We start from the raw sequence: 20,881 nt of genomic DNA, 5'->3' as shown, positions 1-20,881 counted from the left end.
AGTCAGTGTAATACATTGGGTTCTAGTATAGTTGTGCTGTCTAAATCAACCTCTGATTCTAAGTTTTTTAGCACCTCACTTCGTTCGATGTTTGTTCCTTTTGTTTATGCATGCTCTGTGCTTCCTCAATGCCGTTTGGGATTAAGTTTTTCATCGTATATATAAATCTTTTGGAACATTGTAGGTCTACGATTCTCTAGTAGTATTTAGTAGTATTCCAATTTCCTCTTTTTTTTATCTATGCCTCTGGTTATTTCGTACGTTAGTTCCTTCTGTTGATATTGCCATTTAAATGGTTATTGACGTGCATTTCTTAATCATCCCTTTTGTTCGGTTCCGGATTGAGAGAGAAATCCATCTAAAAGCAGTTATCGTTTAGATTTTCCTTAATAGTTTATCTCCTGTGATGGAAGGAATTGCGATTCACCAGGTAAAAGTCGATAACTCTTCCTGTCGTAGTGTTTTGGGGAGACATGGCTGCTGTTATCGTTTGTGAAGAAATCCCCCTGATTACATATGTCGAGATAACGGCAGTAACCGGCTGGAGATAATTTTTTTCTTTAGAGATAAGATTAGAGGACGGTGAGTTTTTTCTCCTAAAAATACAATTTCTACAGTGCTCCAGTTTCTTTATATAGACATGTTAACGTCGTTTATCAAAAATACCCCTACATCATATCGAATGGTCCAGTTGAATCGTTCTTCGTATTTGAGCGGTTTTGTCTTCTCTACTACACTGAATGAGTTCCACTACTAATATTTGTCCTGTTGTAGCATGAACATACAATTCTACATCAAGTGCTTGACTAAGTTAGGTTCTGTTATAATATATAGTATATGCTACAGAATTCCGTTGGTTAAACTGGCGCTTTCCTACTATATAAGGATATTGTAGTAGTCAAGGTCTTACGTTCACTCGAAAAAGCTGGCTGTTCAAATCAATTGCTGAATTGAAATATAATGAACGGTGTGACATTTTTTAAGTGAAATAATGGAGACTTTCTCTCTCTCTCTCTCTCTCTCTCTCTCTCTCTCTCTCTCTCTCTCTCTCTCTCTCTCTCATAGAGAATCTCAGCCGATGATGGAGAGAGGGGGGAGAGGCAGAATGTAACTGACTTGGACAATGAGTCGTCCGTGAAACGAAATACCATCGTGGCATAAGTTACAAATGGGAAGGCTTGGACGAGGCAAGCCCTTTTCCCACGTGGCTGGAACCACTCAACAGATTCTCTCTCTCTCTCTCTCTCTCTCTCTCTCTCTCTCTCTCTCTCTCTCAAAATCTTGGAACAGAGCTGCCTTTACCCGAGCAAACGAGCTAGTCTCTTCACTTGGGATGCTCTGGAATGGTGGTAATGGCGTCGTGCCTTGAGAAAATGCAGATGAGGCTTTATTGAGCATATGACCTGCCCGCAGGAGAGAAGGTGGTGTTGCCGACTTGAAGTTGTAAGATATGACATGAGGAAATTCTACGCGCTGTTGGTGAATTGGCATTTGATTTCTCTAGGCAGATGGACTGATTGCGGAACTGGAAGAACCTTACCTGGGTAATCGGGAGCGTGGAAGTTAGTGCAGTTCAGCAGGTTGTTTTATGATCAGTTGTAAAATCCTCATGTCTCTTTCCATTGGCCTTGAGAGTATATTAGAAATGCTTCGAATTGAGTTATATAATTTTATTCCGCCAGGACCATTATAATGTGAATTTTATACTGTCAGGACCATTATAGCTTTTTATAACTGTCAGGATCATCACTTGTTTTTATGTGAATGTATGAAGGCATACATACATACTGATGATGAGGGGGCTGCGAGTCTCGTGAAAAACTTAATCACTTCAATTTTCATTTTCCAAATAAGGTTCTCCCACAATTATCCCCAAGAGCAGTCTAACCTCTTACCTCTTCCCCCTTTCCTTTCACCTTTAAGAAGAGGGGGGGGGGGGGGGGCATGTGGGCCCATAGGGGCATGAACGGGTTTCTAGTTTGCACCCTTTTATTGGGAACTCGCCCAGCATATTTCATGTGGTTTATTGTTCAAGTCATACATTTATTAGCTTTGAGATGCAGCGTGATATTTGTGATTCGCTGGTATAAGTATCATGCTGCAAGTTTCATTACATTGTTGTCGTAAATAGCACTATGTACGCAGCTCACTGGGTGTAGGAGTACATGTGTTTGCAAGTGTACTTTTACTTACACGCGCCTCTCCAGTGGTAGGGTTACTTCCACAAGGAGGTCCGGTAAGAAATATTCTCAATATAAGCTTAAGGTAGTTTATTCAAGTTAGCTTCTTTTTAGATGGCGACATAGCTTTGTAATTTAAGCTTCTTAACCATATTATTATTATTATTATATTATATTATTATTCATAATATAAATAAAAGTCAGCTGGTCAGTACTAGTAGTAATCCTAACTCTGAAATTTGGTGAGGTTGGAATTATTACACCTTTTTTCGGCTTTGTAGCACAATTTAGTCGAAGTGATGCCAAGGTTATCAAGTAACATTAGCATTTTATTGTTTAACCTCAGCCTTCCAACAGCTCTCTCATGCTCATCCTCCTGATATCCCTTCCTCATCCTTCTCTTCTAATGGTAACCTTTTCGGACAGGTGGCCCCCCCACCTCCCCCCCCCCCTCTTTTTTTTTTTTTTTTTTTTTTTTTTTTTTTTTTTTTTTTTTTTTTTTTTTTTTTTTTTTCTTTTTTTTTTTTTTTTTTTTTTTTTTTTTTTTTTTTTTTTTTTTTTTACAAATGGTTTCATGATACATTGCCTTCCCATTCCTTAATCTCTAAAAGGCTTTCTTCTGTCAGTCCGTTATCTTCGCACTCAATCACCTTCACCCCTTCTAATATTCCTAAAATTCCTTTCAACCGCCCTCCCTCCCACTTTATAAACTTTTTCTTGATTGATATAGATTAATCTATGTATTTCTTGTGCTTAAACTTTTAGTTTTACTTATGAAATAGCGGCAGTGTTAATGGCCATGCTTTTTACAAAAAGAATGTGGGCAACTGTTTTCCCCATGAAAAAAGTTACTGTTTGAAAAACCTCAAAAATGTATCTGTTTGGGGATGCTGTAGAAGACTGGGGCCTATGATGCTTATGACTTGAAAAAGGATAATTCCCAAATACTCAAGAAGCAGCTTCTCTTGCGAGAATTGAGATGTCACTGGTAATTGTCTTAACTTTGCAAGGTTCCTGAAGTTGCATTTCTTAAAGTCCACTGTCACCGTTATTTGAGAAGTCAAGTGTTTTTTGCTAGTTGTATCGTTTTAAACTTTTATGTGTTCGAAGGTATTGTGCATACGTGTGTCTTTAGTATTCGAAAATGGATACAATTTGTTAGTTTCGAATATTTATTGCTCTCCAAAAGTTATCAGATTTATCGTGGACGAACCTTTGTGGTAAGGAGCCAACTAAAGCACACCGATAATTGTTAGTCTTTACAGTAACGGGTGCCATGTAACAGGGGACTATTGAAATTCTATGTAAGGTCAAAAAAGTAATTATAGGATAAATTGTGTAGCCTATAGTTTTCTCTCAAAAGAATTCATCATCATTTTTGTTAGTTTTGCCTCGTTGAGATAACGCAGAAATATTTAAAACGGAGGTATTTAGCAAACATGATGTTCAGATTTCTGTGACCGCCAAATAACACCATTAAGCTCACATTAACAATACGTCATGCCCAATAGAGCACGTAGTTTCGAAATCAGTTGTGCCCGATTGCGGATTTTTTCCTTCTTTTCTGGTTTTCCCGATGGAAACTTGTCAGGCAGGTCGCTGGTGCAAGTTTTCCTGTCTATCTATTTACTCATTGTTGCATCCGTAAATTTCTTACAGGATAGGACATCCCTGCCAGGCGCTGTAATCATATTCTGACAAGTTGATTGTCTTTGGTTAGCTTGTTTGTTTGTTTATAAGCAAGATTACAAAAAAATCTCTTCGGTGTTTATGAAAGTTTTACCACAGGTGGTCCTCGTGATTGGTAGGAAATGATTTAATATGTAGACAGATCCAGATTTGGATAAAGGACCATTTTGGTGACTTTTGTTTGTGTTTTGTTGAGGGGGGGGTTTTGGAGAGTGGGGGGTGTTAATGGATTGTTCAGCCGTGGCGTAGGTTTCGATCTCCAGACGTTCTTGTTTTGATGTCTGATAGACTTAACGGGTGTGGTTGCCCAAAATAAACTGGATCCCACACAGTGTTAATGGATTCTCCCGTTTAGTGATGAAATTTCTCTTCTTAAAGGAGGCTGATTGAAGGATTCAGAAAACGTAGGAGGGGCTGTGACATCTATTAACCGAAAGTAGTATATGATATAAATGACTGAATAATTATTGCAAATGATGTCAGGTCTCGCTGTAACATTCACTATCCTTCCTTCCGAGTTGGACCGTGTCAGACACTCCCTTGTCTCTTGCACAATTTCATCGACTTGAAATGAGACTCCTTATGTACTCCAGTACCACTCCCACTTCTTCCTGCCCGCCACAAATCACAGCTGCTTGCCCAACCAGCTTATACTTACGCTCATATACACGCACACAGTATACATACGCACGTAGATTCACACACTCACGGGGAGAGAGCGGTAAAGATTGAAGTGGACTGGGCAAATGCCAAAAAATTTGAAAGGTGAGGTTGCTTGGTTCCCCAGCTAAGCCTGCAGAGACCCATTCTGGAGAACAATGGCCAATGAGCACTCCGACGAAGCACCAGAAGAGTCAAGGCAACTGAGAAATAAAGTCCTGAGGGATTTGACGTCACGGGTTCCTGACGCAGGCAAGGGTGGCCCCATACCCTGCTGAGTTCGAGCATTGGAGGTCACATAGCTGTTTGTTTGTTTGGTTGTTTTCTTGTTAGCAGTTTTATTTTTTACTGTAAGTGTGAATTACGATAAATATCAGTTCTCTGTTTGATTGAAATGTCGTGCCATTGTTATCTAAACAGCCCAAAAGTGCGTGTGTTTTCTTTTTCGAGGGACGCACAACTCACCGTGTATTGTGTTTTAACATAACAGTGGCGTCAGTGGGAAAGCAATAATATATTTTTCCAACTCTCCACAGCATGTCCGTTTTTTCATGTGTGACTCGGTACATTTTTTTTTAAATGTATCACGGGTAATTGGTTTGGTCAGGGAGGTAATGAAACCGTAAGATTCCCTCCCTTCTCTCTTTATGGAAATAGAGATTATGAACTGAATTTCATCATGCATCATTCAAAACTATGAAAAAAACCCTTATGAACAGAATTTCATCATTCAAAACTATGAAAAAAAATCCCGCCATAAAAGAGAAAATTCCTCGAAACTGACATTAAAAGCAGTATGTTAATTTAGTATGACAAATAATTACTTAATGAATAGCTGATATAAGCATTATTAACTCTTGGAAAAAATAATTGTTTACGTTTCCATTCAGGAGTTCCGTAATATGTACTAATTTTCGTTGTTTTGCTGGACAACAGTGATTGTAAAATCCTCCTGTAGATGATATTTCGGTGTGTAATAAAGCTCGTGAAATAAAATACCAGTTGTTCATCTATTTGCACGAATGGCTACCAACAAAAGAAATATTCTCAAAACTGAAAGAAACATTATAACACATACAATGATTGAAACAACGAAACTGCTATTTATCTGAACCCGTATGAGTTGACAGGAAAATCACAAACACAATTCAGTCTAGTTTTGACCAATATTGCCCTTTTCGGGTGGTCGCTACAATAGGTCAGTATGTAAAGTGTTTGAATAAGCTCAGTAGTTTTGATGACATGAATTAGGCGATGTTTTAGGGAAGACCTGATGCTTGCCCTGCTGCTGCTATTACGGAGGGGGGCCTTTTTGACTCGGAATCTGAGAGTCCTACATCCAGAGCTTCCCTCAGAAGACAGGGGAGAAGGGGGTACCTCTTAGGTTGGGACGCTCTCCTACTTCCCCTCTCTCCCGAAACCAATAGAATTTGCATGTTGAAATTTGTGAACGTCATGTCTCAAATGAATTTAACACTTTATGTATTGTATGGGATTTCACCCAGCATTAACAGAAATATATTTTCTGGATGTAATGGTCTTTCCGGTCGACGAATAATTTATGTAGGTTGTAACTCGTGTGTATACATACATGCATGCATACATACATACATATTTGTGCATATGAATGCATATATACGTATACCTCTATATATATATATATATATATATATATATATATATATATATATATTATATATACACGTACATACACATATTGTGTTTGTGTTTACACACGAGTTACATTCTGCATAAATAATTCTTATCAGAAAAGACCAAAGATCTAGAAAATATATTTCGGTTAGACATAGGTAAATCCTGTACAATAAAATTCATTTGATACATGAGTATAAATAATTACAATATCATGTCTGTTTGGGTTGGGGGGTGGGGGGGGAGGGGAGAGAGAGAGAGTAAGAGAGACCCAACCTATATTATATATAATATATATATATATATATATCTATATATATATTTATATTATATATATAATATATATTTATATATATAGCAATCAGTTTACATATAATCAATCGATTTACGTGAAGAGTTTTAACTATATTATATATTTTCCATAATCATTTTATTGCTTTGAGAACTTAATTCACTGACCTGTATATTTTTCCCTTTACAGGTGAGAGTTGCTACCTTGTGACACTTGAGGGGTGCTGGTGCCACAGGACCTTGTGGGTTGGGCGAAAAAAGGTCAGACTTTGGTAACAATAGGTATTTTGTCAATGCAAATTGTCATTAATATGTCAGAGAGAGAGAAGAGAGAGAGAGAGAGAGATGAAGAGAGATGAGAGAGAGAGAGAGACGAGATGGAGAGAGAGAGAGAGAGAGAGAGGGGAAGGGAGAGGGGGAGAGAGAGAATTTAAATGTGGATGAAGGGAAGGTTTTTTAGATTTCTCTGATGTCAGGAGACTTTCTTCTTGACCAATATATATCATGAAGTTGCTGAACAGTAAATAACCGTGCGCGCGACACACACACACACACACACACACACACACACACACACACACACACACACACACACACACACACACACACCCCATATAATAATTAAGCTACAAATGTCGTTTAATATCCAATCTAGGCTACTTCGGGAATATCCCCGATGGGGACTGATCACCGAAGGGTAATTATAAGTGACGAATGGGTCTCGATGTGATTAAAAATTCATATATATATATATATATATATATATATATATATATATATATATATGTAATGTGTTAGTTTTATCTCTCTCTCTCTCTCTCTCTCCTTAAATTGTGGTTAGTGGGTCAGGAGTACCCATCGAAGTCGCTCGTAAAGTAACTCTATTTGTATGGCATTTGATACGGGCGGTTAGTGATGAAATCTAAGACTTCCCTTTCATCCCATTATTTCCTTGGGCTTCCCTGAATTGACTGGCATTGCTACTGCTCTGTTTGTAATTACGTTGCCTAATATTGCTTCGGTGAAGTAGTAGTAGTAGTAGTAGTGAGTGGAGCAGTTAGCATAACTGTTGTCTTGTATAAAGTCCATAATGTTTCTTGTATACCTTATCTGTATTTAAAGGTAAAGACTGGGACTTATTTTGACTGTATGATTAAAATTCTCTCTCTCTCTCTCTCTCTCTCTCTCTCTCTCTTCTCTCTCTCTCTGGGTAATAGCCATTACGTGATTAGTTGAAGGCATGGAAAAGAAGCGGAAAAGTGTAGCAATAAACCTGTTTAGAAAATGCGGATGTGACGCTAGAAATCCCGGGATTATTGATGATAAAGACGATGGCAAAGTGAAGGAAATCCGATAAAACGAATGGAGTGTGTGTGTGTGTAAGAGAGAGAGAGAGAGAGAGATTTTTCTTTAGAACTTTGTAATTCTTTCATTGAACCTCTATGAATGCACATGTAAAGGTATATTTGTATTCCATGCAGTTGAGCACGTCCATTCACCTTTGTTTCTTGTAGGTATACCACCTTCCTTATTAGCATTTATAGTAACCATTGAATATCACATGGGTACCCAGACTGTGTACTTTGAAAAGGATTGTTACCAGACTCATTCTAACTCGAAACGTAAAGGGGATCCTTTATCATCAGATTTTCCTTGTATAGCTCCCATAGAAATGGTTGCGTAAGCGTCCTCACGCCTAGGTCATAGCGCGAACCACTGGACGACGTCAATCTGTTTTGTACATTTTATTAGCAAGGTCTTTAGGAATGTCTTGTTGTGCTACACTGGCAGCGTTTCTTGCGGTGTAGTACATACTGTATATTAAACCGATATATCCGTAGATAACCTGGTTACTTACTGCAGACATGTATATGTAACTACACTTGTAAATGTTTGTGCATTGTACAGTTTATACCGGATTCATATTATGCACAACACCCAAATGCATGTCAAGATTTAACTGAAGAATCATTATGAGTATTTGTCTTCTTTTTTTTCTTAAATACATTTTGTATATTTACGCCTGTTATTTACAAGTATATAAGATTGGTGTTTGATTTCATGGCAGTTTCTTTGTAGGTTATTTCGAAACCTTCCCCTCCATTTCTCTTTGACAACCATAATCTTGGCGTACATTTAGTTGTCCCTTTTATGCGTCAGCTATAATTGACATTTGACAGTCTTGTCATTGCAATCCTTGATCGTTGGGTGTAGTTCATTTCCATTCTGCCATTCGTTGTATTTGGACGTAGAAGGTTAACGGTTTTTGGCCTTTTAATTTTGTGCTATACATACATACATACATACATACATACATACATACATACATACATACATGGTTTTTCATCCTCAAGCATGGGGGTTTCCAATGCAAGATTCCGAGCATCCATAGGTATTTTGAGCTATTATAAAGGCGCCGAAATGCTTTGTAACTGGTTAGTTCAGTTATAAATAAGTTCTTCTGTTAATACGCTTCATCGTTGCCTAAAGGATTAAGACAATTGGCAGAACTGACGTCGGCTTAGCAGTGACCCTAGGCATCACCTAAGGGCATATCTCCCACTATATATTTCGCAAGTGTAACTTCTTTTGCCATCCACTACTTGATAAGGGTGGGAGTCAATCCACCGAAATATAGTCCTTAGCTTTAAACCTATATATATATATATATATATATATATATATATATATATATATATATATATGAATAACTTGATCACGAAGTATATAAAACGTGATGCTATGTATAAATAAAGTTTTTTGCCACGAATGGAAAAAAATGAAAAAAATCAAAAAGCGGAGTTAGCCGATTACTTTCGGTCCTATTCGGACCCTTTTTCATTTTTTTTCCTTCGTGGCAAAAAAACCTATATATATATATATATATATATATATTATATATATATATATATATATATATATATATATATATATATATATATTATATATATATATATATATATATATATATATATAGTAATGCATGTTAGTACATACCACGCTGTCTTGACATATCATGCCCATGATTTACGCCAGTGCAAACCGTATAATTTTTTCTCGTCTTGTTTTTCTCCTCTCCTCCTGTGAACGTACATACCTCACATTAATCATCATCTATGTTTATAAGCAGATCGTATGCACTCTCCCTGACGACATTGCTTTTGTAAGTGTGAGGAGTATAAAGCATCGCGTGGTACAGCTTTTGGTGTGTTTTTTACTTTACAGCTTAGCAGATTTCCTTCTGTATCCGTAAGGTCTCGCTCAACGGGGAATTTTTGGCTCGTCATTTCCTCTTGTTTCATTCATGTTCATAACATTTCTCTTGAACGCCTTTACGAGACAGTCTCTTGCTTTTTTCCAGTGCCTGATTCATTTTAGTCTTCTCAGATGGGCACCAATGTATGGACAATCATTTCATTTTATCTATCCAACCATCTTGAACGGATAACAGTAACACCTTTATTAAATTAACTGAAACTGTAGTTCTTTACTGGCCGTAGATATTGGTTTTAGTATTAGCAAGTGTTGATATATATATATATACGTATATAATGTGTGTGTGTGTGAATTTAAATCACTAAGAAATAAAGAAACGTGATGATTATACGAACAAAGTTACAGCCACGAAGGAAAATTGAAACTCTTAGCATCTCTGGTGTTTTAATTTTCTTTCGTGGTTGTAACTTTGTTCATATATGTATATATGTGTGTATGCATGTTAATACGTCTGTGTGTGTGTGTGTGTATGTATATATATATATATAAATATTATATATATAATATATTATATATATATATATATCTCGTTCATTCAACTCAAAGCCCCTACCTTTTAGCCTACCTATAAGAAGGGTTGCCCCAGAGAACAAAAACCAGGCATGAAGGTAACTGCTATACTCATACTTTTACATAATGAATCGTGGATGAGTTCAAGTGCAGGAAAAAGGTACACTATAGCCTTTTCGTGCACCTACACAGCAAGCTCGAACTTCTCGAAGTACTCTTGTGTCCTCGAATGGGGGTAGTGCCGTCGGTGTACCTCATGCGGCGCACTGTAGGCAGTACTTAAGGTTCTTTGTACCGTGCCTTCGGCCCCCTAGCTGCAACCCCTTTCATTCATTTTACTGTACCTCCTTTCATATTCTCTTTCTTCCATCTTACTTTTCACCCTCTTCTAAGAATTGATTCATCGTGCGACTGAGAGGTTTTCCTCCTGTTACACCTTTCAGACCTTCTACTGTCAGTTTCCATTTCAGCGCTGAATGACCACCTAGGTCCCAGTGCTTGGCCTTTGGCCTAGATTCTCGATTCAATTCAAATCCAAAGTGCTGTGCTTCATAGAAAGATATCGTTACGCCACTACCGGAAACTGTTAAACAAGGAAGGACAGAGGTTGGTTTCAATATGCAAGGAAGGCATATAAGATGTACGGTTAATATAACTATCCTTTAGTTAATGAGATAAGGTAGATATGAGGGAATGATTAAGGATTAATAAGAGAGATCGGGGAGATGTATTCGACAAGTATTATACTTGATACGGGCGTTTCAGGGTAAAACAAACAACGAGACCTTTTAAGTACTCGCACAGTTCACTGAGTTTACCTTACTTCCTCCTCCTCCTCCTCAGGCCAAGTATTAATTGCCTGCTATTATTTTGCAAAGGGTATGCAACGGGCGTTTCTAAACTTTCATGGTTGACTTCACGCATACAGAGAGAGAGAGAGAGAGAGAGAGAGAGAGAGAGAGAGAGAGAGAGAGAGCGTGCTGTAGCGTTCTTTTCAAGATTCCTTGAAGACCAGGAGTATATCGTTTTCTTCCGCGACAGGCCCTTATTATTGAGAGATGCGTCCTTCCACAGAACATTTTCTGGCCTTGACCATAGTTAGGAGCTGCAGAGATATGAGAATGGGAACACTGTTATTATCATTATGTTGCAGTTTGATTTGTTCATGGCAGCAACAACAATAATAGCTGCAACTATAGTTTTTGTAAGGTTAATAGCAGATTTTATGTTGAAACTGAAAGCACGGTATATTTAAATTTTTGTCGCAGTTGTATTGTATAGTGGTGGTGTTGTAGACTTGTATAAAAGATTTTGCGCACCAAGTCTCGCTCTTCAAAAATGTTGTCAGTTTTCCCTACTCCTGAAGGCGTTCTTCCTCCGTCCCGTGTAGCCGCGGATGATGCAGAGGCTGGTAGGTAGGTAAGGTCCATCGGGTGTTGGGTGCCAAGATGTTTTAAAGGTATATTTAGTGGTGGTGTGCTTCCTGTGCTGAGTTAGTAAAGAGCAAGGTCATATTATATGCAACACCACTTTCAAGCCTTTTTGGCGTAGGGCCTATTATGTTTTTACTTGCCTCTCTCTCTCTCTCTCTCTCTCTCTCTCTCTCTCTCTCTCTCTCTCTCTCACACACATGTCTGTTCCTGGATGTGGTTGTGGCCGGGAATCTTCATAACGGGCTTAGGGCTGTTGGACTGCTCATTTGATGCGATTGCTCGCTCGAAACGTGATCACTTTTCTAACAAAGAGCGCTGAGACGCCAGAGCGACTCAATCCGTCATTTAACAACAGACGTTCCATTTCTCATGTTCTGAACATGTGCCCGTCTGCGTGATCAGACATCGCAGCCTCACCTCACTGGAGCTGTCCTGTTAACAGTGATTCATTCTGGCACTTCCGTATTTATTAGTTTAGTTTTTGTACGTGCATGTTTGTATTTAACTATTTATTTATTATTTTATTTATTTATTTTTGCTCTTTCAGTACTCCTTCTTTCTATTTTTCCCAAAACGTCTAGAAAAATTTCTCGGCATTAAATATAAAAAGTTAGCTACTTGCTGATTGGTTTCAGTATATTTGAATCTCATGCCGTGTACACACACGCACTTACAATTGTGTGTGCATGTATATACTGTAATATTCATTGTTTTAAGTTTAGAAAATGGCTCTTGAATTCATCCAAAGTCAGTATTGAAAATAATAATGCATTCTTATCAGTGTATTCTTGGATATTTTAAGAAAAAGAAAAATCTTTTGAGATAAGAGGAAACTTTAAAATGAATTGTATTTTATTATGAAGCTCAGGAACCCTTCGACATATTGTGTTTCCTTAGAGATCATTAGGGAGGAGGTCTGTTAACGCTTCAAGAAACAATTTCATTGTCTTCTGTAATTTTCTCCACGTGGAGCCGTTCGAACTCTTTGGTCCCTTTCTTCATTTTTCTCTTTCTCTCTGCTTTTTCGGTTCTGCCTGATTCTCGTAGTTTACTGTTAGATTGTTATATTGTGGACAGGAAGTGGTGTAAGATTATTTTATATGAAAATTTAATTATTTCATATTTTTAATAACTTCTATTAATGATGTTATTTCAGTGACAACATGACTATTATTATGATACCGCTAAAAATTTTCAGCTGTTAAATTTTTATGAATATTTCTTGTTAGATTCTAAGCCATTTTCGTTATTTATACATTTTCCTTTATGTTAAGATATGTAACATAAAAATCAAAGTGAAAATGTTCTTATATTTTAAGATTTTATCATTGTAAAACTGAAGAGGATTTCATAAAGGAGTCTTGAAGCTGTGAAAGGATTGCAGATAATAGAGTGCATCAATATAATCTGACTATTAACTTTTCTTACCGGAGAATTTTGAGATACGTTAAGTGTTTTCTTCAAGTATTTTATGTGACGAAGTGGCTTGGAGCCCTTGAACGTATTACTCCAATGAATGTGTATTACAGCTACATATATACCTCATAAACTTATACAAGGTGGGTCATTGTTCTTCTTTTATTAGAACGTGATTTTCTAATGGTTTCGTTAATGGAAAAAGAGGAGACATACATAACCCTGTTGAACTTAAAATCCACTTAAAATCTCAAGTATCGGTGTATGTTCCTTTCAAATCTATTTGGGCTATGCATTTCCGTATTAGAGGTACCTTAAGGGAACTCGCCCGATAAAGGAAGGCACGCTAACCTCATGGTTTATCGTTTGAAAAAGGAGACTTATATAGATGACTTTTCATATACTGTTCTTTGTGTTTAATTAAACCTGCGAGCGCAAAAGCGCTTGATCATTTCATGTGATATGTTGTTTGGTTTGGATTTAATTTAAATGTTTAAGAATGAGTTATGTTTAAATAGTGATATGAGCATTACGAAGTTAAGAAGCTTAGTCTGTTTTCTCAAAGAGGAAAGAGGAGATTAATGTTTATGATTAATTGAAGATTTTCGTGTTCACATTGTTCAGATGTGACAGCATTTTGTTATAATGATTTGACGAATGATATGGGTAGCTATCTTTGCGCACTTCCTGGGTACGCTGCTGAAGTGTTGTTGTGTATTCACTATACCGTTGGTGTCTCTTGGTTCGTATATCTGGGCGCTAAATGACTTGTGTTACATTTTTAAATTGATTTTCCAAGAATCTGAATCATTATTTTGATTTGGGGGTAATTTGACCATATATATATATATATATAAATATATATATATATATATATATATATATATATATATATATATATATATATATATATATCAAATTACAAAAGTTCCTTTTCTGTAATATTTTGAAGAACTTAGTACATCGATCCGGTGTGTGTTTGTTGCAATGTAGAGCTTTTATGTGTTGTAGGTAAATGTACATATTTGTATGTATGTCGGGCACAGAAATTATTTTAATGCAGTCATAGGTAGTATTGGTGACAGTATCCTATAAAGACTGAGGATTATTACCAATTCCTTGGCTTCCCAAAATAGTATCTCCTTTAGCTTTTCCTCTTAAATCCGTTATTTTCAGCGTCTCATATTCTCAAACTGCTAATTATTTTACTCGTCTATCATGGATGCCCAGCGGCTCATTCCTTGAACGTTTTAAATCCCCCTTCAGGTGCTAACATTTCTCTTTTGAGGTCTACTTCATTTTTCACTGACCTTTCCGGTATGCTAGTCAAGATCCATTTCTCAAACTCGCTTGCCATAATTATTATGTGAGATACATACTGAGGCCTTCTTCAGTCATTTACTGTATATTCTTAATAATGAGCCGTCAGTGGTTGCTCATTATATATATATATATATATATATATATATATATATATATATATATATATATATGTGTGTGTGTGTGTGTGTGTGTGTGTGTGTGTATACTAGCTGGCCAACCCGGTGCTGATATATACACACACACGCGCGCATGCGCAGACACACACACCACCTGACCAACCCAGCACTGCCCGGGATAACTCATTTTAAATGACAGCTGATAAACTTGTCTCTCTCTCTCTCTCTCTCCTCTCTTCTCTCTCCTCTCTCTCTCTCTCTCTCTCTCTGCCCTTTTGGTGCCATGGATGTTATACCCCACAGTATTCTTTTCCAAATAGTAAGCATATGTATACCGAAATTAGGTATGATAAATCTGTCAAGTTATTAAGTCTACGGGCGAAACAGCCTCGTTTCACGGGCGTAACCAGTCCCGTTTCAGGGAATTCCCCCCCCCCCCCCCCCCCCCCTTCGGTGCTCTTTGGTGCTAGTGATGTCTTACCCCCACAGCGCTGATTTCTAGATTGGGGGCAGGGGAATGGAGGGGGTCTATGATAAAAATCTCATCAAAATCGGTGAAGAAATGTGGATTTGTAAAAATGATTGGTATGAAAAAGAGTGGTTATCACCCCCTTAGAAGCGGCCCTCGAATTTCGAATTTTTACTAAAACGTTCTTTTGGGGGGAGGGCAGTCTATAGTAAAAATCTCATCAAAATCGGTCAAGAAATGTGAATTTGTAAAGCGTTCATACAAACAAACAAACAAACAGACTTTTCCCAATTTATATATATAGATATATATGTGCGTCTGATTAAGCATATGCCACAGAGTCCCCTCCGAGATCAAACAGATGTAGCTTTTGTAATAATGCGCGGCACCAAAGAATATAGTAGTCTGAGCAGAGTTAGAACAGCCTGAATGTTGCATGTTTGTAGGTTAGTCCTTGGAAGGAAGCTAAAATAATGAATGAACGAAAGCGTGAGTGCGTGCCAGAAACCTGATCCGGTGAATGAGTGTGAAAAGAAATGTGACGTGAGTAGGTAGGTGTAAGAGAGAGAGAGAGAGAGAGAGAGAGAGAGAGAGAGAGAGAGAGAGAGAGAGAGAGACTGCGTTGGGAGGCCAAGCCCGTCCGTAGGTAGGATAGAGTTGCCTAACTCTTGTCACGAGCAACGACACGCGACTCGTGGATTCATCGTGAGCGGGAAAAGTGTCCTTTGTTATTATTAAAAGCCTTAAGAGATTAAGAGAGCGAAAGGAATGCGCCCAACTTTGGAGACACGTGAGTCTCTCTCTCTCTCTCTCTCTCTCTCTCTCTCTCTCTCTCTCTCTCTCTCTGCGGCGCACCTAAACGCCCTACATCTTTGCCCACAAATACTTCTGTTCTAAGAGATATTAAAGGAAATAATGTTTGAGCTTAACCCGGTATGTCATTGCCAAAGATAAGAGTGGTTTTAATATAATGCCTTGTGGCTCATATCAGGACAGCCTTGCTTGTTAGGGAGGATTGCGGTAGAAGTTCTTAGATAAGGAAACGGAAGCGGCAAGTATGTACCTGATACGCATTTACATTCTGGGAATTCCATATTCAGGTTCAAATTTCCTTAAGGCCAGTATGAGGCCTTCAACGCTGAATCGTATTTAAAAGTACAATGACCTATAGGTTTACCTATAAATTATTGCTAGAGTATTTTCTGTTATGTAATATATTTATGGTGACTGATCTGGATATTTTTTTTCTTCCTTTGTACGCCTTATTTCGATATCGGTAAATTGAAGCCCGATTGTCTGAGAGAACGATTACTATAAAGAAAATTCATATAGTGATACAGTAGTGCTGGGGATTTTTCCGAGTTATTCCTTAGGTCTTGTTACTGTTTCTTGTCGTTGTGTTCAGTGCGCGTCCTTCCTCTAATTAGGTTTTTACAACAACCCTTACAATCATAAGGGTGAGTGTGCTCATTATATATGTGTGCGTGTGTGTGTAGTGCAGTGTAGTGTGTATGTGTATCTATAGGGGGCATGCAGGTCTCGTCGGAAAAAGGAAGTCGTGCGTTCGAAGCCTTTTTGTTACTGCTTCCCCATAGAATGGTTTGGAAGATGGGCAGCACCGATGTCTAGAGACTGGGCTGTTTTTTCATTAGTTCTCAAGCCACTTAGCGAAAAGGTTTACACTTCCCCAACCACATTCTATGTAATACTGCTTTCAACTTCCGTAACTATTTTAATATGTGGGGAAATCTTTGGAATCTGTGTTCTTGTCTGAAGGACTTAGCAACTTGAGAACACTTAAAGCACAATAACATTGACTCTTCGTCCAACACCACAGTGGTTCCGTGCCATCTACTAAACCTACACAATGTCTCTCAGGGAAGATGAAAGGAAAATTCGGAGACACCGAGCCTTCGTCTGTTTCCCAAGACACGATCACCTTTCCTGAGAGTGCATCACTGTATCTATTCGTCTTACATTTATAGTTGCCATTAAGAAAGATTTTATTGTACGTAGACTCTCTAAATGTGTCGTATATATACTGATGTAATGAAAAAATAAGAGAAAAGGATATATAAAAGGTGAAAATAATTACTCCGAAGTGCAGTAGCAACGAACCCCACTGAATGTAACAAAAATGTCAAAAATGCAACAATGCTTGAAGGCTATACTTTTTTTGTTGAAGAGCTACAATCTGAGTCATACAAATGTTAACACAGTCGTCATAACGTCACATTTGCTCTATTTGATGCACATTGTTTCTAATGATTTAGCTTTTAATATGCGCTACCTGTATATAAAAGAACTTTCCTATCTGGCATTGACCTGTACAATGATATGTACAAGAATAGAGCTTACATTTGGAACCGGTAACGGTTTTACCATATTACCAGGAACAACTTAAGAACGAAATAGCTCATAACCAAGTCATGAGTTGTAACAAAATTAAGTACAATGAATGTAGTTCTCCTAACTCCTCATCAAACTGCAGAGCAAACAAGTATGGCATATACCGCAGTTTTCCCTACACAGGTGGACAAAAAGTTACCTCTCACAGGCAGGGAACTCGATACCGAGATGAACTCGGCTGCAAGTAGCACATGTTCATGCCTTCGATTCCTTAGGCTTATATCAAGAAGACTTGTTGTGAAGTATCTTGTGTGAAGGCCTTGGGGCTTCCCCAGCTGTTGCATCAGAGGTCATTGGTCTTTCAGAGTCAAGGGTTCCTGTGATGACACCTAAAGCTTGGCATGACCCACTATCTCTGACAATGCCTGGGTATTCGTCATCTGTCATCTCAACGACCTTAATAGTTGCCTGAGGTCATCTCGCTGCTTGCTGATGTTTGTCACATTTTATTTGCTCTCGCAGTGTCAGACGTCCAGGTGTTGAGTCACTGGGAAGAAATGCCTTGCAGATGTGTGGCTCAGGACTACACTAACAAGGTTAGGCAATTGGACAGATGGGATAAAGGTGTCAGAAATGATTTCAGTGATGGAGAAACTCCAACTCAAGAAGAGTTCACTCTAGAATGTTATGACCAGTTAGACTTAGCTGCAGATCAAAGGTACTAGATAAAGATACCAGGTAGTCTGTCTCTTTTGAACTTAGTTTTGGACAACAGCACATTTTGTCTCCGTTGTCTTTGTTTTGCCTTATTGAACACATACAGCTAATAAGCTTTAGAATCACCGAAACGCCGTAGCGTGAAAATTAAGTTTACGCAAACAAAGAGGAATCTTGCTAATGTAAACTCAGTCAGCTAGAATTCGTTGTACTTGGTTGTTACAAACAAAAATGCATTGATGCGCATTGCATTTTATATAGGAGCTTATTATTAAGATTGTGTGCTGTATCCAATAACTTTGTGTGAAAAGAAAAAAGCTTTGGTTTTTAAGTAGTTTTATAACTGCTTGAAAGTCAAATAGCTAATTAGCTGGAACTAAACTTATCCATCTAATTTGTCTAATGAAATATGTTATCAAATGGCTAATGACACGGTTTACTGATTTACGCATAGTAAGACTGATTCCAATATATTTTCTTTGTCCCTTAAATTTTGGAGTTTTGCTGGGTTCTTTCTCAGATGCTCATACTTTATAGAATGACGATTTGTCTAATCAAGTTGATTTTTCCTCTCGCGTTCATTTCCTTACCCTCATACGAGTTTGTGTAGTGATGATGTAAAGATAAATTTAATCAACCCATCGAATATTCGTTGGTTACACACACACACACACACACACACACACACACACACACAGAGAGAGAGAGAGAGAGAGAGAGAGGAGAGAGAGAGAGAGAGAGAGAGAGAGATGGTATGGGGACTATGGGCAAATACCTAAGACGGACAAAGGGTAAAAAGTTCAGTAAAATATAAGAAACGACAGAAAATATGCCGAAAAGGAATTGTGGCACTAAAGGTAGGGGAGATAGAAGAAGAAATAGAATTATGAAGCTAAAAGGAAACGGGAAAGGAGGAGACACGAAAATTACAGTAAATATTTAGTTTCCCGTCTCCTTATTATATATTTGTGTGTGTGTATGTATGTATGTATATATATATATATACAAAGCTCAATACATCGGTTGCTTTATTGTTGCCTACGTTTCAAGACTATGGTCTCATTTTCAAGGCTATAAAAGGAGAATCAAAGGTATATATATAAATTACAAACTTGTACAGTAAGATTAACTTATTTTGTTATATACAAATTACCACGAAAAAATATAACTAAAAACACACAATGTTTTAAAAACTTGAGTAATTTTAAGCTTAATTCCTTATCAACGCTAATTCACAGAGCTATGGCCTTGACTTCAAACTGGAGCTTGCTTTATGAAATTATTTTCAGATAGGCCCTACAGAAAATCTTCCAGCCACCAGCTCCAGTACATCTAGCTTCAAAACTGAAATATTATATTAGCTTTCCATACACTTATGAAATCTCATTTATACCACAATTAAGAAAGATAATGAACAGACATTTCTCAGCAGTTAATGTCAAATTCATCTTGAGGAATCCAAAAACCATAGGTTTCGACACAAATAAAAATTGTCTACTTTAATGCGGTACTTGCTGTTCGTGCAACGACAGACATACTCATACGTGAGAAGCGTTCCCCGACGCTCAAAGTACGATGTGATTCACACATAGGCATTAGTTACCGCACAGGGATGAAGCTTTCTAGCCCTGAGCTTACAAATATTAGAAACCCTGCACAAATATGCAAATGCACTATCAACTACTATGATTTTAAGATCATTTTATCCAGCCCTAATGAAAACCACCTCCCTATACTCGAGTCCTTGGCCATTAAGCACCTTGTTCCAACATTAAATAACACTACAGCAGTTCCATTATACATTGCTTAGACCGCCCACTCTTATCTTTCGTTGGTTATCTCGGCTCCTTCTCGCTCTGGTAAACCTTTCAGTAACCGAACCTCGGGTTGTGAGGTTTGTTTTAAAATTTATAAAAAAAGTTAAAAAAAAATGTTACCTAGTTTTTTTAATACATTGTGTGTTTTTAGTTATATATATTTTTATGCTTATTTGTATATGACAATTTAATATAATTTTGCTGTACAAGTTTGTATTTTAGATATCTTTGGTTCTCCTTTTATAGCCTTGAAAATGAGACCATAGTCTTGAAACGTTGGCAACAATAAAGCAACCTATGTATTGAGCTGTTTTGCCTCTTCACCTGTCACATGTTGGGGACTAGCCCCGACCTCTTATTGGATGTGTGATATATATATATATATATATATATATATATATATATATATATATATATATATATATATATATATATATGAATAATTATCACATCGAACCGTGATCCATTTATATATCAATTCAAGCTACAAATGTCCTTTAATATCTAAATTCACTTTACCTCCCAAATAATATATTTTCATATATGTACCGAAGGGGATTTTTTTTTTTTTTTTTTTTTTTTTTTTTTTTTTTTTTTTTTTTGATAATAATTTCGTCCCCCCATGGGATCGAACCACCGTCCAAGTGGACGGGGACGAAATCAGGACAGTCAGTGACGCTCTGTTGGCTGATTGGATAGCGTCACTGACTGTCCTGATTTCGTCCCCGTCCACTTGGACGGTGGTTCGATCCCATGGGGGGACGAAATTATTATCAACTAAAAAATTCCCCTTCGTTACATATATGAAAATATATCATTTGGGAGGTAAAGTGAATTTAGATATTAAAGGACATTTGTAGCTTGAATTGATATAATATATATATATATATATATATATATATATATATATATATATATATATATATATATATATATATGATAGAGAGAGAGAGAAGAGAGAGAGAGACTAAAGTATTTAAAT

At 37.3% G+C, this 20,881-nt stretch overlaps 1 protein-coding gene across 10 annotated transcripts in view; it reads left to right on the top strand.

Annotated features, from left to right (window-relative positions):
- LOC135208437 (uncharacterized) overlaps nt 1–20,881 on the top strand; it is a 579,462-nt gene that overhangs the window by 213,757 nt on the left and 344,824 nt on the right. The window contains exon 1 of one of the 10 annotated variants that reach the window (XM_064240617.1): nt 6,713–6,734. The exons of the other annotated variants lie outside the window; for them this stretch is intronic. The gene's annotated coding sequence lies outside the window, so the exon portion shown is untranslated. Of the gene's footprint in view, nt 1–6,712; nt 6,735–20,881 lie in introns of those variants that run through there. 10 annotated transcript variants of the gene reach the window in all.

This window comes from Macrobrachium nipponense, chromosome 35 (assembly GCF_015104395.2).
Source record: "Macrobrachium nipponense isolate FS-2020 chromosome 35, ASM1510439v2, whole genome shotgun sequence".
NCBI classification, from domain to species: Eukaryota; Metazoa; Arthropoda; class Malacostraca; order Decapoda; family Palaemonidae; genus Macrobrachium; species Macrobrachium nipponense.
Note: the sequence above shows the minus strand (reverse complement) of the source record. Positions and strands in the feature narration are given on the sequence as shown.